General features: G+C 45.3%; 1 protein-coding gene and 1 pseudogene across 1 annotated transcript in view; one reads left to right on the top strand and one right to left on the bottom strand.

Moving 5' to 3' along the window:
* The window catches only part of LOC126539619 (pyrokinin-1 receptor-like), a 400,622-nt gene that overhangs the window by 365,351 nt on the left and 12,242 nt on the right, over positions 1–23,029 (bottom strand). The gene's annotated exons all lie outside the window — the stretch shown is intronic.
* Positions 8,866–9,042, top strand: LOC126539653 (U2 spliceosomal RNA; annotated as a pseudogene).

A 23,029-nucleotide genomic window follows, 5' to 3' on the forward strand; every position in this document is an offset into this window, starting at 1 on the left:
ACAGAAATTTACCGATTAAGTTTTTAACTAATTAGCTTAGGACATACGAAGCAACCTACAAATTGTTGCCCGCGAGCCTTCAAGAAATATGCACTTGAAGATAATTCTGTGGATGACATCATTTTCGAAATATGCGCCATCAAACTTGTAGTAAAAGAGCACTGTCGTTCACTTACCTTTTTAAGAAAACTTGACTGGACCACCAATGTTTCGCAAAGGTTGGGAATTAATATCTCGAAGCTGGTGTCGTCCTGGAAATTGGTTACACTTGAATCCACCGTGCCATCTCCCTGGCTACAAATTGTAAATTGCAATGTGCTATAAGGTAATTAGTATAAAACCTCATTAGTGATTATATTAATTAGTGAATGATTCATTTCAGTTTCTCGTGCATATGATGTCCGCTTGTTCGAACAATACATTTCATGAACAATAATAGGGCTATCTGTCATACGTGATATTTTTAAAGCTAGTTAAACCTTTCGCAAGAACACCCTGTAGAGCAGTCGCTTGCGCTTCACTTGTAGTTCAAGGAACTGCAGTTTGCACTGCAATATATGTACAAGGTTACACCACAGGCTGTAATACGATAAAGAAGGATGCTTTCCAGAAGTCCTAAAGCAGTTTCTTTTGTTTCAGTTTCAGAAGTGACGTAACATTTTCCAGAAATAATTCATTGTTCTTTACGGTGATGCAACTTAAGTTATCGTTCCTGTGGGTAATTAGTCGGAAAGGCCATGAGTGTGATATCATGGTCTTTCTAGCCGCAGCAGTAGATTCCAGTGGCAGAAGTAGGTCGTTCCACTCAGCTGCTGTCCAGAGAAACGGGAATATAAGGCAATACGGGAGCTAGGGCATGAAACGTGATATGGATGACCATTGAAATGTACAGTCGCGAGCAAAAGTTCGGGGACCAAAGGTGCCGCGATGTTTTTTGTTTTTCTTTTTCTCCACAGCCTGGCCATTCCGGCTAAAATCAAGAGCGCACGCCTACGTGTGCTTGTTTGACCAATCCGATGTATCAGACCAATTCCAGGCCGCGGAGCAGCGCCTGAGGGTATTTAAATTTTTTTGTTGATGCCATGGTCTCAAAATTTTTGCTCGCGACTGCACGTGTGCGGCTTTCGATGCGAAAGAGTGTTACGCAGCGCGCTGGAGAAATGTTCCTTTAAAATTTAACAGACACTGGCAATGCTCAGCGGCGCATTGAGTGCCGAAGCCTATATATATGTATATATATATATATATATATATATATATATATCTATAATGATTATTTCATTTTTTATTTATTTTCATTTATTTATTTTCTGAAAGTGGCCAAGAACAGCTTTACGCCTCAATATTGGTGCACTTGTGTTGCACAAAGCACATAAAATCGAAAAACAAAACAGAATATCACGAACAACAGTGGTACAAAACGCAACACAAAATTGTACTAATCAAAGACAGAAGTCGGATAATGAGCAAACAGTAGAGCTGAATATATCGAGATCATGACGCGAGGTATTTTGTTGTGTTACGAGACGTGTTATAGCGTCAGTGGTGCAAGAGGAATGGCCGTGGAAAACGCTAGAATTATGCAAGTATTGGGCGAGGCACGCAGAACGTTACAGCTGACATTAGCCGCGGACAGGAGAAGTGGCTGTGAATTAGTTTATACAAGAAAAAGTGATCACGGCATTTCTGCCTTACTTTTAAAGGTCTAATATTAAACATGCGCAGTACACGGCCATAGGCATAAAATACAGGCGTCCAAGAAATCGATCGTACAGGATACGAGTGAAAAGTCTTTGAACACATTCAATTTTTGCAAAATTGTCAAAATTAGTACAGTTCTATTCAACAAAACTAAACTCTAACTTCGAGAGGACAAAAGAAGAATACAAGAGAATAACGCAGTTGAAATTTGTAAACTTTTTAGTCATCCTTGATATGAGGCCTAACTTCCTGCGGGATGCATTAACGATGCTTGAAACATGTTCTTCAAAAGTTAGCCAGGAGTCAACCAATATTTCTGTCGTGCGTACAACTGGCTCTTTTCAACGAAATCTTATCAAGTGAGTATTCGTGTAGTAAATGGAACATTTTGCGTTTAAAGGAAACAACTGTCTTGGATTAATGTGCAAAAGGTTGGAAGCACACCACACCGCAACAGCATTCACATCTTCCTGTAATAATTCACAATTTTGCTTTCTATTTCAGGGTAAAGTTTAATATCGTCAGCGTATAAAAGGAGACGGAAATAAAGCAAACATTCTTCAAGGTTATTGATAAAGATACTGAAAAATAATGGGCCTAAGATAGACCCTTGCGGAATATCGGAAGTTGATTCATAAGGCAAATAGTACTCAGCACCAACGCGAACATAACTTAACCGAGTTGACAGGTAGACTTCAATCAGCGTGCATAGGCTGGTACTAACGCTGTAACTGAGGAGCTTATGAATAAGAACATCATGAGAGACAACATCAAATGCTTTTGACAAGTCAAGGTATACGGTGTCTAACTGTCTTCGGTTAGCAACAGCGGGTCCTACAGCATCAAGAAAAAAAATGTTTGTTTCCACAGACCTACCATGAACAAAGCCATGTTGGTGTATACTAATCTGATGCTTTAAAAAATGACAGATGTGTAAACATAGCTATTTCAAACACTTTTGCAAACGGAGACATGAGGGACACGGTGTGATAATTTTTGATGTCGCTCATGCTGCCACATTTACGAACTGGCACAACTACGGCATTCTTCCAACAAGGAGGAAAAGCGCTCGTACGCAATGCAAGATTAAAGATGTGCGTAAGGACTGGAGCAAAAATAGTAGAACAGCCTTTGATAACAAAACTTGGTGTATGGTCATAATGAAGAATAATATTATATATATTATATATATTATATATATTATATATATAATAGATATGACTATATTAATAGGCTGTGAAAGATGCATCGCTGGAAGGCTCTTACACCGATTTCGAGCAATCGGTATAATTTGAAATGGTCCAGAAATTTCTTCGCACAGGCTACTTCGATTCGCGTTCGTGTTGGAACACGAGCCCCGTCAAGGTTAGGTTATGTTAGGCTAATTTGCTAACGGCGTTCTCATGTTCAACACGAGAACCCCCCTGTCGCCGTGTCGAAGAGGCCGCTCCAGTATGTTTCACCAACCGGTGCTGAGCAAAGCGCGTGCCCGGCAAGTTGGACGAACGACCTCTGTCACAAGAGACATTTCTCCAACACAGAAGTGACTCTATATTCTACAGAAAGACTGTTAAATCATTGTAGAGCTCTTTTTGGTGGGCGGACCCACCGGAATCAGGGAACGCCTATAGTGCTTCCTATTTCAGTTGTTGCTCTTGTTGTTCTTCTTCTCTGTCCTCCTCGCTTATTTCTAACCCCCCTTTAACGAACCTATGTGCAGAGTAGCAAGCCGGAGACTTGCTTTTCGTGAATTCCTCTTTCTTTCTCTCTCTCTCTCTCTCTCTCTCTCTCTCTCTTGCTCTCTTCAACGTCCTGTAGAACTCGACGTGGTAGCCCAGTGGTTATGGCGGTCCGCTGCTGTGCACGAGGTAGCAGGCTCAGTCCCCTGCCGTGGCCGCTGCATCTTGATGGAGGCGAAACGGAAAAAAAAACGCTAGTGTACTGAGATATATAAAAGAAACAAAAAATAGGTGCTCGTTAGAGAAACGCAGGTGCCCAATAATAATCCGGAGTCGCCCACTACGTTCCTGCCTCATAATCAGATTGAAGGTTTGGTAAGAAAACCCCAAGAATTCAATTAAAATCTGACGAGTCGATCCTTCTTGGCTGCACTTTGTATCATTTGCCTTCCTTCCTCAGTTGAAGTCTCATCTGCCTTTTGTAGTCGCACTTTATTTCTTTTCTTTCTGTTAAGGTTCCTTTAAGGTGTATTTTTCTTCAAGTTTGATGTATAAATATACGCGAAGGCCAACATCAATGTAATCATTGTCAACGCTATCTCCCTGCACAGCGGAATCATAAGTCACTAAAACGTTAACGTGACAGTACACTGCATGAAACTAAATCGAGACACATTTCACGCAGTAGCCAGAATATGCAGCGAACATCCTTGAGAAAGAGCAAAGTGCGCGGAAGAGTAAATGTAAGATTCAGCGGCTAGAATGAAAGCACGCACTACAAGAGAATTCGATTCTCTTACGATCAGAATCTCAAAATGACCACACGACAGCCACCGCTTAATTGCTTTGCTTATATAGCGCGATAATGTTTCTAACTTTTTCTATTGCCGTGGTTTTCTTCTTCTTCTGCGTGGAAGAGTCAAGTGAAGAAACCGACGCAAAATCATAACCGACAGCGCACCTTCCTTGGCTTTCGTCTTCGTTCCTTAAAGAGGTCTTGATTATGCAGAGTTCGGAAAAGGGGAGTAGGCGGGTGTGTGGTATCTGCCGTGCAAGTGTGATTTTTTTTCTTTGCGATATTTCATTCTAGTAGCTGCGTTTTTTTTTCTCTCTTAATAGAGATCTGTGATGCTTAGAAAACATCTGAGAAATAAATTACGGACGTTCATAGCATTCTTTCCCGAAACGATCTTTTATGCCTTGTTGGTTGATTTTCATGGTGAACTTTCATAAAACAGAAAAAGAAAAGCTTCGAGCGGTTATTCGTTCCTTTTCTCATGTATTAGACGATTTTCAATTAGGGTTAATAGAAAAAGGTCGTTGCTATTGCGAATGACTTGTTTCGTTCGCGGTGTCACTAATACGTCCGGATCTTTGATTTCAGCAAGCAGTGGTAGTTCTATCGTCCGATAATGGTCTCCGCGAAATATTCTATATTTAAAACTGCGCAAGAACAGCATTGTATAGGAGAGAAGAATGAGACACCAGCGCTCGCTTTCAAAACGGCTTTCGCGTGTTTTCTGCTTCTGTATATTTTCTCCTCGTATACCTCCGCAAAAACCAACCAATTTTGAAACCGTTAAAGAGAGACGAAGGCATGTGATACGTACTCCTTTCTTTTTTGTTTTTACTCATGGTGGCAATTTATATTTAGGGTTTGTACTAGCTCACGTATTCTTGTGTGAAGACTTTTATACGTCAGATGTCTAATAAGAATAAAGAAGAGCAAAAAAAAAAAATGACGCAAGTGTGTGTAACGGAATTTCGGAGGCGACATCCGTCATTTGACCAATGCATGGCTGATCGCGCCGCAATAGCGGCCTGTGCGAAACACGGAGGCTTCGCCAAGACATTATGCGTAGAACCCAATTTAAGTAGAACCCTTTTTGTAAGCCTCCAGGTTTTTGCCCCGTACGTGAGTACTGGTAAGACACAGCTGTTATACACTTTTCTCTTGAGGGATAATGGCAACCTGCTGTTCATGATCTGCGAATGCCTGCCAAACGCACCCCAGCCCATTCTTATTCTTCTGATTATTTCACTCTCATGATCCGGATCAGCAGTCGCTACCTGTCCTAAGTAGATGTATTCCCTTACCACTTCCAGTGCCTCGCTACCTATCGTAAACTGCTGCTCCCTTCCGAGACTGTTAAACATTGTCTTTAGTTTTCTGCAGATTAATTTTTAGTCCTACCCTTCTGCTCTGCCTCTCCATGTCAGTGAGCCTGCATTGCAGTTGGTCCCCTGAGTTACTAAGCAAGGCAATATCATCAGCGAAGCGCAAGTTACTAAGGTATTCTTCATTTACTCTTATCCCCAATTCTTCCCAATCCAGGTCTCTGAATACCTCCTGTAAACACGCTGTGAATAGCATTGGAGGGATCGTATCTCCCTGCCTGACGCCTTTATTTATCGGGATTTTGTTGCTTTCTTTATGGAGGACTACAGTGGCTGTGGAGCCGCTATAGATATTTTTCAGTATTTTTACATACGGCTCGTCTACACCCTGATTCCGCGATGCCTCCATGACTGCTGAGGTTTCGACTGAATCAAACGCTTTCTCATAATCAATGAAAGCTATATATAATGGTTGGTTATATTCCGCATATTTCTCTATCACCTGATTGATAGTGTGAATATGATCTATTGTTCTATGATCTATTATCTATGATCTATTGAATATGATCTAGTGACTAGGGAGCGAGAGAGAGGGAGAAATATCCGCGACGAGGCGCGCATTGTGACGTCATGTACCTCCTCGGAGCACCGCCACGGCGAAATCGCAAGTTCGTGGCTGTTCGCTTTAAAAAAAGTGGTAAGTGCAGTGATAGCTCAGTGTTTGTCGCTTTGCGCCACCAGGTGGCCGCACCGTGCAGTCCACTCGCGTTTGCGCCCCCGCTAAACCGCTTTTCCACTCGGTCTACCTGCGTTTAGCGCAATACTGGGCAAGCTCAAACTCAAAAAGTTGGCGTTCCGCGACGAACGCAACCCTTTGCGTCGGCGCCTATGCGCTGTAGGTCCGACCACCGATCGCCAACCACCGCCCTTCAGCCACCGACCGCGAAAACGGGTGAAAGAGCGAAAGAAAACTATTAGCTTTAAAAAACCACGGTCGTTGAGCTTGGTGTAACTCTGCATTCCTAAGACGGCTGCATTCCACTTCGAAGTGCGGTGTATAGCTACAGACGATCACTTTGCTGAAGGCGCTAGCATGTTTTACGGCTAGAACATGGCTCCACATGCCATGTTCCTTACAGCAATGGGACGAAAGAGTAATCTTTCCTGTTTCATAATTTTTTCCGTCTGAAACTGTACATGCGTTTTTTTGTGCCTGCGATACAATTATCATGAAAGCACGCACAATGACCGAATGCACAATAAAGTTTTTTTTCTCTCTATTATCTTGATTATCCAGAAAATTGAAATGTAATCATCCTAGGACCTAATTTGCTCTTAATGCAGTCTCCAGAGACTTGAAATCAAACTATGTAACTTTGACACGTTTATAGTCTCGTAACTGTGACTGGAAGGGATGCACAGGCCATTTTTCTTTCACTAAGAAATATGTAAAAGTTCATACACCAGTCACTATTTCTGGAAACAGGGGCGCTAGCAGCATAGATGTAACAGCGTTTAGTTGAACCAATTTTTCGTTGTCTGCGCTGCCGTGGAGTCCCTGAGCCTGCTGGGCCACGGTGTTTCGTGTTACGACTCATATTGACTACTACTGCACGTTAGCATCACCGTTCGCTTGATAGACTCGAACTTGGGAATCAAACGTTCCTTCAGTAGCTGCTTTCTTTTTTTTGGAGTGGAGCTCTTAGGCGCCCGTCCCCGCGGCGAGCATCGGCGTCACTTTTAACCGAGCGAACGAGCACCGCGAAAGATGAGAGCGAACGCGGCGCGCAGCGGGAGATGAAAAAGAGTGACGAGAGCGAAGAGGCGCGAGGAGCAAAGCGGAGAGGAGGGTGGAGCGGAAGCGTGAGGCGGAAAGTGGAGGAGGGTATGGCGAAAGGGTGAGGAGGGACGTGGAGTGCCGGCGGTGACCAGGCGTGCGGGGAGCGTGGAAAAAAAAAAGCGCTGGCGTGGGCTTCGGACCCACTGCGCATGCGCTATTTGGCCTGCGGTGCCGCCACCGCCGCTAGAGAATGCGCTCCACGCGATCCATGCGTCCCGTGTTCACGCTTTGTTTCTGAGCAACGAGCAACGCAACCGGTGGAGATGCTTCGTCTGCCGCTGCTGCTGCCCGAGCAGAGGCTTAGCGCTGCCGCCGACAGCTGCGTTCAAAATTCACATTAGGTAGTATCGTAATCGTCGGTAATTTTTTTTAATTAGGGGCAGTCATAACGTAGCGAAAATTGTAGCCTATAACTTGTAGCTCACACTGTAAATACCACGAAGAAGGTTTGTATGAGTATTTAGATAGAATTTAGGCATACTAATATAACGGGTAGCAGTAATGTTGTGAATTTATTGCCCTGCGAAGTTTATCGCTTCTATAGGGCGTGTTGGTAGCGCCTGTGTGTCGTTTCTTATCGCACGCAAATGAAGTACGGCATTTGGAGTTTAATTGCTTCGAAACTCTACGCCCATTCACTAGCTAAAGTTATCATTTTCTATCATATCCTATATTGCGTACTATCCCTCACGTATAATATTTGGTATTTTAGGTAGCATTTTAACTATGTCATTTAACACAGAACGGATATTAGGAGGAACGTTTACCGACAACATGTCATTCGCGGTGGCACGTGTCAAAACCTGCAATAATCCTGAATGGAAGAATTAAATAAGTGTAATTAAATAGTTAGCTCAGCGACGCTAGAGGGCAAGCTGTAATTACATAACTAAATCTAGTTAGTGCCTAAATTGCTTCCGTTTGCTGGAGATACTGCGAAATACGCACTTAAATTATGCTGAGAGTGACATCGGTGTCTTTCAGCTAGCATTTTCCTATCTACGGAAAAAGGTCGTCATTGTTCCAACTTTTGTTCTGTCAAAGTAGTGCCAGTTTTCTTAAAGAATCGTAATGGTATTGGGGCTAATAGTTAACATGCACCCTTCCAACTTAAAATGCACATATTTTGTTTACATAAGTCTGTAATTTTCCCCCGCCTCCCTTCTTCTGTTTTAGGGCTGTTGTTCTTAGCATATTTCAGAATAACGCAGGAACGAACAAATATTAATGCCATAATGATTAATAAAATATCATGAGCCATTCCATTCTGTGAAGGGGAATGACCAGCGAAGCTGTTTAGCAAATGACCCAGAGGTGACACAGAATTTTGAACATCGATACGGACTCAGTTACCGTGATTTTTATACACATTCTCGTGGGCGACGGGACCACCTCTCCGAGGAGTCAGAAGAAACTAGACACGCGTGACGTCTCTATGGGAGCGCCACCACGGGAGAGCGGAAGATACGCAAGAAGATACGCAAGCACTTGGAACGACGAAAAACAGAGCGCGGTGCGAACGTAGACATAGCCTACGCGGGTCAAAGCGTAGTATCTGTTCTTATCAGCTTCATACCTGATACGTCTTGTATTTGGAGCCAAGATATTATTCTTTTTGGAAGCTGGTGGAGTGTTTCAAGCCTGTTTCACCTCCGCTTCGGGTCGGCCCAGTCTTGCACTGTCTTCGAGATCGGTCCACAGTTTGTCGTCTACGGACACCGATTTGCTAGGAACTAGCCATATACAGCTTCGCTGTAAAAAAATAAATAAAACTACATGAAGTTTAGTAAAAGGTGAAATAAAAAACAGAGAGCCCCAATTATTATACACATTTTTCGTCCGACCTTTTCTCTATGTAAGCAAATGCTGTGTCAGGAAACAAAACTAAAGCTTACATAATTTTTATTTCCCGCGTAGACTTTCTCCCCCTCCCCTACCACCCACCCCCATTTTCTTTGAAAGGTTTCGATTTACCAGAGCAAAACGGAATAGGGGTTTCCGCTTAGAACTAAGAGACTCGTCGCTGCTGGCTCGACGCTGGAACACGACTCACAATATCGAGCCAGTTGGAGTACTCCAGTTTCGCTGGTTTGCGTGCATAGGCTGAGGCAAATGGCGCACAAAGTGCCCCGATTGTTCAGCAGTGCAGTTCGCCTTGCTTCGGCTAGTGTTTTCTTTCCGTTTCTGACTTCCGCGTGGCTTTGCGACTCTCACCCGATATCTCTCGTTGCAGTAGGAGCAAATCGTTTGGAGCACCAAGCGATGGGTTAGCGCATTGTAGTAAGCCTTCTTTTACTTGCAAAACCAGCAACGCAGAACTTCTTTCCAAGCAACGCGACCCACACCAACGCCGCACTTTTTTGTCACAGAAAAACGGGTGAACATTCTGAAAGCTGTAACTTCATCACGCAGTGTACAGTGGAAAAAAACTAGTAAAGTCAAAACTGATCCGACGACTGTTTACAATTCTCCCGAAGAGGAAGCATTGAAAGCGATAGTAAGGCTTACCGTTGGGTATTGAAGGCGTCTCAGAACGTTGATGTAGGAAGCCAACAGGCGTGCGCGAGTCGTAGTCGCACGCCTATCTATAAGCTTTCTACGCTGCCTTATTCAGGAGCGCCGCCAGTATAATTAGTATAGACAGCTATGCGAAGTAAGGACAGTAGTTTTGTCGGCCATATAAACTTGAAAACACTCGTTTACTAATTCAATTAACAACCGTGGTGTCAGCGTGCACGAGCAAACGTGAACACCTCACACGCAATGAGCGCTGACGCTCGCTGTCAAAACGCTGGTGTGAGCAAGCGCGGCAGCAGCAGCGAGCGACGTGACCTTCATGCTGTCTATCGCTTCAACGCGAGAGTGGCAAGAACACAGCGCGCACAAAGGTATGAGCCGTCTGCAGATCCCTTTCAAGGTACGGTGCGCGCAACCGCGCGCTGCCGTGCAAACTACGCACTTGTTGGAGGAGTCGAAGCCGTCCCCCCTTCCTCCCGGGCTGCCTCCCTGCTTTCCTCCTTTTCGCGCGCGGGATTGAGCCGCGATTGTCAGTTCTCCTTGCGCCCAGTCGTGAAATACGCAGTTGCTGCCGCAGCACAGCGCCGCCACCCCCCTCCCCCCACCTCCCTACCTTCTCCCACGATCTTTTGCGACGAACGACGAAAGACGGTGCGTTTGCTCTCCGGTTTCCTCCTTCGCGACATTCAGATTGAGCCGCGATCGCCGCCTTCCCTCGCGTGCTTTCACTCGCACATACCGCATACGACGCGCGGGGGCGGTGTTATCGCTCTTGGACTTTATACGGAACATCACGGCGACGCTGACGGCAAAAGTGCGTCTGGAGTGTCTATATGCTTGCCATAGCAATAAATATTCAAGGCCCTTCCGCCCTGCGAAAGTCGATGACCACCGGAGCTGTAAACGTCGTGGTAAGAAACGTTCGCAATCACCGATAGGTCGTTTTCATACCGCAAATGGTCACGCACACAACTGAAGCCAAATGTTTTGTACACGAAGCCACGGCGGAATCGCGCATCGCACCACTGTAAGTATCAGCCTTCCGAGCGTAGTACCTCCATCATTGCGCCGCATTAATCGCTTCACGTTCTAAGGGACTTTGCGCTCGAGCCCGCCGCTTATGGGCAGCCTACTCGACAGGCTCCTTACTGGTTCGTGCCACCAGCCGCTCTCGCTCACGCTCGCGTCTGTGGTCCCCAAGTTGGGCCTCGTGAGCAGCTTGTTCTTCGGCAGTACGCACTACACGCGGCGTCCCCATACCCGCGCACGCAAACTGCCTATTGGGTTCTTTGCACAGGCGCAGAAATGCAGCAGATGTCTTGTTAGCAACCACCTGTCACGCCAAATGATCGATGCGCGCTACAGCCATTACCGTGCCCTCTGCGCAGCCAAACCGCGCAGTTGGCTAAGAGCTGGGGTAACTATCAAAACCGCAGTACGTTCACACTTCACGACATCTCGAACGTTACCTATCACCATCAAATCGTTCTCTAATCCCAGTCTGTCGCACACCACACAACTGAGTCAGAAATGTCTACCCAGAAAGCCCCTCTGATATTTCGCATACGCACACGTGTGCTCGTGCAATTTACTGGCGTGGTACCTGTGTCGCTTCGCCGCATTCTCCGCTTTGCGGCACCTTTCTTCCTGTCGAGCCCGATGCTTACGGGCAGCCTCTCGGGCACGATCTGCGCTGCTTTCCTCTTGCTACGCCAGGCCTGCTCACAGAGGGCACCGTTATGTAGTATTGGGTGCAGTATTATGCATTATGTAGGTAGGACATGAGGCAATATAGTAAGAGCTTAATGGCCCAACCCACCGCCCCGTTCCGAAGGGGACGCTCATAGCATGCATCCGGGTGGTTTCTTAGATTTCTTCTTGTTACTCTAGCTGTCAGCACATGCCTCACTGGTTTGCGCTGCCTCCTCACAGTGGGCGTGGGAGTTTTGAGGCACAGACATTGAAAAATATATCGGGGGGGGGGGGGGGGGGGGGGTGCGCGGTAGACATATACAGCTCCGCTGTGAAACCATCGTTCTTCGTCAGCGCCTAAGGACGGGAGTAGATAGATTTAGCTTGACGTTAACTGTCCGCACCGGCGAAATCAGGGCATATACCCTCCATGGTAACTTATTGGATATGGCGTTGCGCTACTGAGCTCGAGGTCACGGTCTGTATACCGGTCGCAGCGGCCGCATTTCGATGGAGGAGAAGTTCAAAAATTCTCTCGTGTAATTAGATTTCGGCGAATGCGCCTGAAAGACTACCAAGTGGTTAAAATTAATCTGGAGTCCCCAGTACGGATGGATAAACGTGTGTCAACATGCTGTCTGCACAGCTAACTGAAGCGAAAATTTCGTTTGTGCAGAATGCATCATAATAACCAGTAATCTGTGTGACTGGCTTTTTGTGAGCCTGAGCAATCTTCATGTGTTCCTTTCCTTTCTCTTTTTACACTTCTATTTCAATCGTAATTTTATTCTTTATATATGCGTGATCTAACACTAATAAAACAGTTGTAAGTCTGCGCACCGTTTGTTTGTTGTGTTTTCTTGCCGCTGTCTTTGCGTACATAACGCAAGCTTAAAGTATGACCCGCTCTCAGCTAGCCCCTTCTGATCTTTATAATTTTCTTTAATTTTAGTATTTGCTTGCTGCACAATGCTGCACGGATGTGTGCAGGCAATGTGTGCGCCGAGTCGAGCCTTCGAATAAGCTTCGATGGAAGAGTTAAAGCCAAGCCGTCTGCACGACACGCCTTTTCCGAACGCCCTTCTTCCAGCGTTCGCCAAAACCACGACGGTGAACTGTGCGAGCGCGAGTCGCACCGCGTGCCTCCCGGTCTCGGTCGGAATGCAAACGAGGAAGCGAGAGACGGCGCGCGCGACCTGCGACCGCTTACGAAATAAAGTACACAAAATGTTATTCCCACCGTAAAATGCTCGGCACGCGCGCCTAGAAGCTCGTACCAGTCCCACGGCTCAGTGCGCCATCTGGCGCCCATCGGATCCTTCTCCCTCTGACGCACTTCCTCTCTCTTACGAGCGCAGGTTGCATAGAGGGTGAAAGGGGAAGCAACGAGGCAACCATGTCGCAGTAAATTAAGTCTCCTTTGTGAGAAACGCTAAACACCATCGTTTGAGAGGGAAGAGTCAGTGGGAGCGATACGGAAAGGGAACTCAAAAAGTTGCGTTCTTGAGATGGGAGGCCATCGCTGCAAATGGTGGCACGAACAGCTTACATGGGCACGCGCACCTTTCTTCTTTTTCTTTTTTTGAGTGCGCAGCAGTCGATGGAAGTCGACGATGGCTTCGTTGGCTGTTTAAATAAGCCCTCGCATGCATGCATTCTTTCCCAACCACATCCACCCATTTCCCATGCAGCACCTCTCCTCACGGCATTCTGCCAGCGCGGCTCATTCCAGAGCTGCTCGCCGTGCATGCCCTGTCTACCTATTTGTTGTGTTCTTGAGTTACTTTCTCTTTTTTTTCTTTGTTTGCATATGCAAACTTCACCGTTTCTCTCACTTTGGGCTTTGCGCGTAACTTCATCATCTTGCTGCCTTTCTGCAAGTTCCCGCGTAAGCAATGCATGCTTTTGAGCAAAAACTGATGGAGATGACTTGAATCTTTCTTTCTTTCCTTTCCTTTTCTGCTTTCTTTCTTCTGGTTTCCTTTGCGCAAATTAATAAGACTAGAGTTCAATGACCTCGTCAGCCTAGGCTTTCGGCGAACTTATCATGCCAGCCCTGTTGCTTTTCTAAAGCGGCGCTCATTGCGCGCTGGACCGACCCGCTTGGCTGCATTGGAATATACGAACGCATGACGACTCAATGTATATGTTCTTTTAACAATATTTTGTCAAACTTGAGGATGAGCCGTGAGCTCATCCTCAAGACTGAGTGAGCGCGGAGTGAGCGCGGAGCGGGAGATGAAAGATGCGAGCCACGATCAGGGGATACCAATGAGAGCGACCCCTTCAGTGACTTGCGCGTGGAAAACTGGTATCATGCGGATCTGCCCAACCACTCGACGCGTAGTCGTTACTGATCCCAGCCGGGACCGCTCATTTCGTACTATCGTCTGCCTGAGTCAGCTATCTATAGCTCGCGCTTGTTTGATTTGCTTGGTTTGGTCTCGTTCGCGCTTGTTTCGGTTGTCATAGTTTGCGAATGTTTTGTAGTCTGATCGTATGCGCGATGCGAAGGGTGTAGTACTTTCTAGAAGCCACGCGGCACCAGCGATTACCCCGGAACCTTCGACGAGTCATGTGTAAAAGCCGACACACTTGACACGCAGATCATATTTTCGACGATTTCAGACTCTGCTGCATGTCTCTCTCAAATTCTTTGCCTCGATATATCGCGAAATGAAAGCACGTGTAGAGCTGTGCTCAAATTTCGCATTAGAGAGTGTTGTTATTGTGGGTGAAATTTGTTTCCCTCTGTTTTCGCGAAACTTCATCTTGCGGAGTTCTGCATATTCTGTATGCTTGAGCAAGTTGTGCATAAATTGGTAAGCACTAGGAGACTCACTCCTAATCACTTTACAAAATAAATAACAAGTTTTCAAGTGGCCACAGCGTGTTCCATGCAGAAATGCCTGCATGTTATGGTAGTACTGTTGTGCCGGTAAGGCCATGAAGGTAAGGAACATGCCCTACGGGCTGCTTTAGAAAAACTAGACGACCCTTTTACAGACAGAATGAGCGCGGCCTCGGCGCAAATGCGATGGTCAAAGCCACCAATGCGATGTTGCGCTTCTTGAGGTCCACCGACTTCTATAACCACCTGTGATGACTATAAACGATGGACGCTTGTCCATGCGAGGGCACGCAAACTGTGAACTTAATGACATATTGTAGCGCAAAGGTGCAACTACAAAGGAGACCCAAAGACACACGTTACAGGCGTGTCTCCTTTGGGATTGTGCCTTCGCGCTACAATGTGTCATTGAGTAAATGCAAACTAGCCCACCAATAAATCCTCCTGCCTACTGGGAACTTCTTTCCTTTCAGTCCTCTCTCCCCCCTTCTGGATAGCCAACCGGGCTCAGCATCGTTAACCTCCTCACGTTTCAATTATCACCTACCTCCTCTCTCTCTCTCTCTATCTCTTTGTTCAGTGACTGTTTACTTATTGCTTGTTTTGTGCAGCATGCTTGTTCCTTAGTGAGCCTTCATGAAAATTTTAGAAACTGAGGTATACCCTACTTTGGCATCTTATCATCGCTTAATAAGCACCTAAAAGATTGGCCACCTTGTTTGCCTTGTCGCATTAACTGCCTGCTACAAGTTAACTTTCTCTCTCTCTCTCTCTCTCACACACACACACACACACGCACACACGCATACACACACGTTCAATATGGGAACGTTTTGAAAGCCCACATAACAATCTGCAGGCAACTGATGTGCACCAAAATCTACTGTGGCACTGCAGCTCCCGCTATAAAATTAACACCACCACGCCCGATGCATAATTTCTTCGGTCGTTTTGATAACTCCAAATCCTGATTTAAGCATTGCAAACTCAACATATAGCCTGTAGCTATCTTCAGAGCTTCATTCTACCTATACTGATTATGTGCTGAAACAACATTTCGCTGTTGTTTTTCATTTACAAATGTACTCTTCCTAGATATAAAAATTAGCAAGTCGTTATAATTTTTCTTGATGTGTTATGGTGTTTGGGCCTACCTGGATTAAGGAGTAAAAGCAACATAGTGTATGCGGCCGGCGTTTTCTGCACATTTAGGTACTCGCCCACGTAGCTTAGTGGCTTTAAAGCTGCGCTGCTGATCTCGAGTTCGCGCGTTCGATCCTGGTCGTGGTGGTCGCGTTCTAATGGGGGCGAAATGCAAAATCGATCGTGCACTTAGGTTTAGGTGCACCTTAACGAATCCCAGGTGGCCAAACTTAATCCGGAGTTCCACACTACGGCGCGTCTCAGGATCCGACCGCGGCATTGGCACGCAGCACCCAATAATTTAATTTCCTTTAAAACTACAGCACGGCGCAAAGAGCGTGGAGAGGGCGAAATAAAAATTTCATTGTTTTCCCTTTATTCTTCTCACACTTGGACACATCCACACACCGCGGGCGTAGAGCTGCGGTGAGCGGGAGATAAGGAAACGGGATCGAAGCGCGACGTGATGTTGGCGCAGTGGAGCCGTTAATTATAACGCGAAGGATAAAGCCCTCTTTCTACGATGTAGACGAAAGCTCAGTGTTTGCTTTCAACTTGCGACAACAGTGAAGGCTGCAGCTTCCGAACGAAGCGGGTGGTCGGTTCATTATACCGCGTGTTCAGGCGGTATTGGCTGGGTTTGATCATTAAAAACGAAGGAATTCCACACAAAGTTATAATTTATGCTGAGCAAGCTATCGTGTGCAAATTGCCGACGTGATTACCATTACTTTTTTATATTTGTGAATTCTACCATATCAGGTCGGGATTTTAATACGGCGGTAAAGAATCAAACTCACCTAGTCTTCACATAACAGTGATGTGCGAAAGGAATACGCGATAAAGAAACAAGAAAAAATAGGCTCTTCGAATAAACAAAACAGGGTGTCCATAGAACAGTCACAAGACCTAACTTAACAAGGACGTCGATGAATAAGAAGGTCGCAATACTTGCTCGTTCGTTTGTTCAAACCACTGACCGTTCTAGTGGACAGTAGTAATTAAGCATTTCGTACGGTTAATGGACTATTTATTTAATGGCCCTGGGGCATGTTGTAATCGCAGAATTGAAATGAGTCATCTACGGCATTTACTAGCGTACTAAGTGTCTGAAATACAAACAGAGCGAGCGCTATTTCCCTTACTGCCTGTCACTATTTTTTTAATATTCTTAACATCCGTACGCTGCGCATTAGCATCGCAGTATTTTCCTTAGACAAGCCTTAGTACCATCAGATTATCTCGGTTTGGCAGCCCCTTGTTATCAAAGCATTATGTCGGCGGTTTCTCGACGTAATCCAGAACTATACGCACGGGCTGATAACTTCGTGAAGGTACTCGCCATCTTCGCTGGTGTTGACGGGGTCGACCCCTTCCGCATAAATGTCAAGTCGCAGAAGCACGTCACAACGCGTAAACAACGCCTACACCGCGAGATGTGTCATATGCACGGACTCGGTTGGCTGGACGAGAGGATGCGTTGGCGTGAGTGTGTGTACACGCGAGCTCGTCTCATCTCTTTGACGCCAGACCGGGCTCGTATATGCACAGCCTTCGCTGCACATGCGCAGGAACGACATTTCCTCCCCCGTATATTCGCAACCGCCAACCACCCACCGCTAGCGCCGGCGCTGAGTAATCACGTGACTGCGAATGCTCAGTGGCGCGTCGTTCGTTGAGCGAAGGTCGCCTAATCTCTCCGCCGGGGGACGCTTCGCTCGCGTGCAGTGTTATCCACTTAATGCGCGTCCGTGCGGCGCGTTCTGCCGAGAATGCACTCTAAGCAACGACATCATTAGAGGAACGAAGCGAAGCTTGCTGATAGACTCACGTAGTCGCAGTGATGGCAACTGGCGTAGGCGGCTTTTTTATTTTGACCCGCATTCATTCTTTTTTTTCCCGCTCACGCGCTTTTCACGCTCGGCGTGGAGGTTAGGCCTTTCAACATTTAAAACCGTGCAGCGGGCTTGTTGAGAGTAGTCTCGGTTTTTTTTTTAACTGTGAATACTATATAGCCTTCTCTAATGTAGCCTACCTCACCATTTAACCACAATTGTGAATCATCAAACGCAGGTGTATGTTTTGTGATTGAGAATGATAAAATTATATGATTTGATCAAATAGGTACGTGTACTTCCTACCGATATCTTATCGTCTTAGTCGCCTGCCTAACTTCTGTTCATCTTACACTGGCGCAGTCTATATACGTTCTGCACGCAACCGTTGACTGAAAGCGCTCAATCTCTGATTAGGCCTATATACTTACTAATTACTTCAAGTTACTCTAATTATTCTGGTTAGTCTAGTCACTGTAGCTACTTGTCACTGTTGCGTGTGTAATATGAATGAATGCATTTGTTCATGTGTCAACCTCGGCATCTGTAGTACTTTGCAAGGTGTATGGCCAGGCAAGCGTCTGCAACATGCATTATAAGGATGCAATATTATTGTTAGCCGGGTTTATCGGCATGACGTCATAATACGGAAAACAGCGCCAAAACGTTCGTTCCCTTGCTGTTTTGTTCCCTCTTTTCGTTGCTGGCCGTATGATAATGTTACGGCGCAACCAAGAGTGGCGCCAGTCAGGAGACAATTTGACGTTTAGATGTAGAATCGGTCTCGACAGCCATCTTGTTTATGCATCATTGTCTCTCTTGTAAATATTGTAAATACATCTTTACATGCGACTTCTGCAACGTAACAATATCATAAGAATATTCCTTTCTCTTTGCGGAATTTATTGCGCATCTGGACTCGCAGTACAAATATTGCTTATGCACAGACAGTTGGGTTTTACGCAGTCTAAATTAATTGATTCATCCAAAGCCCATGACTCTATGAATAAATGTCTGCGAACTTTTTATAAAGGCCGGGTGTCGAATCAGGCGCAACATCCTTCTCCTCAGAATAGTTCTTCAACGGCCGGTGTGATTGCATTACTTAATATAGTCAGACACGACGCCTTAAGTGCGTGCTGGCCTTCACAAAAATTTGCTTGAGCCGTCTGTAGAATAGCCTTAGTATTGAGAGATAGATAATTACAACAAAGGCAGAGAGGGCGATCTAAGTTAATTTCTGGCGAGCTACTCGGCCGTTGAAAAGGAGCAAATATAGAGGTTTTACAATAAAGCTTGCAGCGTGTTTACAGGTGGCCATTGCAGTTCTGGCATCAGCACTCCTCAGACATTCCTTGCAGGCTTCATGAAAACGGCCTCTTTGCACGTTTATGTACCACGAAACCAAAAAAGAACAAAATTTGTTAAGGACGTAGTTTGCATTCTTTATGTAACTGAGATGCCAAACCGATAAGGAAGCGAGGTAGGCAACCTGAAGTCTATGTACACTCTGTCGACCCATTCATATAATGACACAGAACCTGTGAACGTAACAGCTGACGGGATTTGCGTCGCAGCTCCTGCTATGCTGCATGGTACTAGACGAGGCACAGTTTGTTGTAAACCCCACGTGCACGGTGAACGCGCCAGTGGCGCTCTCTGCCACGCTTAGCTTCTACGCGCTCTGAATAAAGGTTTCTCGTAAACACCTCTCCTTGTTCTCTTCATGCTCTGCACTTTTTTGTATGATTTACTTCACTCTTTAGGGCGCCCTAGCAGAAAGCGCACGCTGCTTCGCACAGTGATTTAGTACTATACTGTTTGCTTTGGCCCGCTTCTATTATTATTTCTTTCTTGTTCATGCTCATATGTCACTTTCGTTGGTAATCAGTTATTCCAGTCAACTTCGTCCTTATTTTTTTTTTCGTTGCTGAGTAGTAGTCACACCGTGACGATCTCCTTTGATCGCTAAACGCTGCGGGCTTTCACAGGTAACGAGCTCAACGGGTCTGGTTAGGTGTCAGGTGCGCTCGTATAGTGTAATTAAAGGGCGTTCAGCGAAGAGTAATTGAACGCTGTCAGTTAATGGTTTGTCACAGCGCTGTGGATAAGACGTGGCGGTAACTAGAAAAAAGGCTTTAGCATGCAGCCATCGGAAACACTTTTGCAAAAGCCGTGATGCTTTAACCTCGGGCGTGGAAGTGTAGCGCACGGGGTCGTGACTTGGCTCGCACAACTTCGTACGGAAGCCCTGAGGTCGCATTTACGACAGCTGTTTGTAGCTCTATCTACCACAATACTCGCCGTGCAGCTGACTATTTGTACTTCCGGATCTTTTGATGCACGAAAAAAGAAAGAAATGAAGAAAGTACTCGTTTCTGCATATGCCACAAATGATAACTGTGTGTGGTCTTCTCATGCACGCCGAGAAACTGTGTTTCTTTTTTTGATGAAATCAATTGCCTGATGTGCAAACATTTCGCATTCTCTCCAAGAATTTCAGGAGCACTTTCCCTCTCTTCAAAAAGCAAACATTAACTCTGTCTTAAGAAGTAATGCCTGTAAGCGAAGTAAGCTATTCTAGTATGTAATTATCATCCGTTGCCCTTTTAAAAACAGATCGTGTTATTTCCGTCACAAACTTGCTGATAAGAACCTGTCATCCGTTGACTACCGCTTATATTCGTCATGGGTACAGTGGCACGCACAGAGCACGTGGGACACATTTTTTTTTTTCATCTGGCAAATTGATAATCGCCCGGCTAGCTTTGCATCAGACGACTTTGGTTGGTGGCTCTGACATTTCTCTACATACCTGTGCAGTGCACTGTCATGTCTTGACCAACCACTTGCACGTATAGGACGACAGCAAACTGAGAAACGCATTGTAGTGTTTCATTTGTCAGTCGATAGCGCTCTGTATCACACGAAATACAAACGTATATGTTCGAGGCAACAGTAGCAATTGTTCTCTTTTACGCAGAAACCTCATAAAAGCGGTCGTAACATTTTATTTCTTCATAAGCCTTTTGTTCTAAATGAAGTCACACCAACTTTGATCTTAGGCGCTAAAGCATACGTTTCTTGTCGTTGTAATGCGCTACATTTCCAGAACTCACTTGTATACGTTGAAAATTCTTCAGGGAGAGTTGTTTCTAAGCTAGTGACAAAAGGACTGAGCAATCGATTCTGAGTCAGGCAGGAATAAGTTTTGGCATTATTCCGACGCTGGAAGGCTTATACAAAAGAACGGTAGTGATAATGCTCTCACTTTTACCGAGCGCCCGCTTTCACCAAACTACCGCTTCCCTACATATTCGACTAGACGAGTCAAAGAGCTTTCCACTCATAGATCAAACCAACAGCTCACTTTAGGGACGCTTTGTTCTATTCTGCTTTTTATTTTTCCCAGAAGATGTCACATGCGAAAAATATAGCCTTGTTTACGCCTGTTTTCGGGGAAGAGCTCATCCGCGAGACTCCCAAGGTCGATATGTATTTCTATTTTGTTGTTTGTTTTGCGTCGTTTTCTCTCACAGTGCTTTCAGCATGTTTTTTGAATATACGCTGTCGCCAACATGTAGGGGACAATCCATGGATGAGAGAGAGCGTGTGTGTCAGAGAAAGAGAGAGAGAGAGAGAAATGCGCATTTACACGTTCAGCTTGTAAAGAAGCAAATCGCATACTGCATTAAATACAGTAAAACAGTAAAATACAGTAATGCAGTACATACAGTATATAGTACATACAGTAAATACAGTAAAAACGCGATTTAACAACGCGTGATTATACGAAACATTTTATTCAACGAAATGGTTTCAATTACAAGACATGCCTTACTGTAGCGTAGTGCTTTAAGATCTTCGAAGTAACGAAGTGAACAACTTAACGTCAAGCCAGATAATTCTTTTCTCTCACGAAGTTTCGAGAGAAATATAGGCACAATATTGGGAAATGTTGGAGTGCCAGATTTCAGTCCAGGTCATTGACGCCATTGGCCTGTTGAGTTTTGACGCTACCACGAAGAAAGAGCACAAGACGCATGACTCGTGGCTGCGATACTTCGAAAATGTGACAAAGTTATGCATAAGCGAAGCGCTTAACTAACAAGGCGATCGATGAAGCATTCATTGTAAGGAAATGAAAATACGATGTGTTATTACTCTGTCGCTTGTTTTACATGAATGTGCATAATTTTTTCAAGGAGAAAATGAGGTATGACTAGCTGCGTTTTACAGGTGCGATTGTCCTATCTTTGCATGTGTTTTTACACTTAGCGGAGTACGCACATGCCTAGGTGATCGCTTGCATATGCGTTACGTTCACTTCTTTCAATGACGTTTTCAATCAGGAACACACGGCGCTCTGCACTCTTGCATTCTTTTTCTAGGTGTTTGTCTTTGTAAACAGTTCAGCAACATTAATATGACAAACTATCATCTAGCGCAGCAAGCAAAGACGTTGCCCCTTTTCGGATGCTGATGTCATTTATGGGGTAGGTGGCCTAGTTTCCTACAAAAAATCACTAGAGTCGCTGCTATCTTTCAACTACCACGGGAATTATGGCTGTTACGTGGATTTGTCTGATCTTCGTGCTTGTGTCGTCACGTGTTGTGGCTTTGTTTGCTATGCTTTCTCTGCCTTTATTGGCCTAAATTTTAAAGCAATCCGATCTTTCTAAACGCGCGAAGGCAATAAGTTTTCCTAACATGCATATTAACTGAAAATTGTGGCGTTTGTAACACAATATGTTTCTTGAAAATGATTCGTTTGCAAAGTCACGAAGCCGTTTGGAGTCACAAGGACGAATCTTACGCAAATTCGTACGCTAACCACCATTCCGATGCTGGCTGAATTGCAGCTCCCGTAGACAATAACACCAGGGTTCCCTCTGGTGATTGTTGTAGGAAAACTGTACGGTAGTCGGGAAGTGGGAGTCGAGGCAACAAGGACGGCCCTTCAGCGAGTTTCAGCCAGTCCAGGTAAAGTGCTTTTCAAGTAGTTTCAAGTAGTTCAAGACCATGGTAACCCACTTCCAAAAGCTTGTGTGCACAAGAGCGATTTTCCTCCGTCCTTATCCCGACAGATGCCGCGCGAAAGAAGTAGTCTTGTTTGCGCCAATATTTCTGGCGTTTCTCTCCGATGAGACAGGGAGTGTTTGTTTGCGTTGCATCTGCTGCACGCTTGCATCCTTTACGGACCTTGTTCCCTATTCAGCTTTCGACTTCGAAGCCATTTGCTGTTGACCGGAATCCTTGTAAGCCTCTCACACATGGACAGCTCCTGTTTGTCTCTATGCCGCCTTTCTACGTGCGTGAACTTAACATATATCCCACAGAGAGCAGGATAAAGCAAATAAGTAAAAATACAAAACATTGAACAATGTGAAATCACTACACGATGGACAATCGTCGCGTTACGAGGTTATAAGACAAGTTGGACAAAGATGCGTCTTCCCTCCCCCTGCCCCCCGCCCCCTTTGTTCAGTGATGTACACGATTGCTGTATTTCATTCTTTTGTCCTTTTTATTGTCTCTGTTTTCATTTCTTCGTGTCTTTGTCCACTCCGTCTTTCCTTTGTTGGCTCAGTCCTTCATCTTCTCCGCTTCCACGTGCTTTCAGTTTCTTCGCTGCTATAATTTTTTGTAAGGA

Source organism: Dermacentor andersoni, chromosome 11 (assembly GCF_023375885.2).
Source record: "Dermacentor andersoni chromosome 11, qqDerAnde1_hic_scaffold, whole genome shotgun sequence".
Classification (NCBI taxonomy): Eukaryota; Metazoa; Arthropoda; class Arachnida; order Ixodida; family Ixodidae; genus Dermacentor; species Dermacentor andersoni.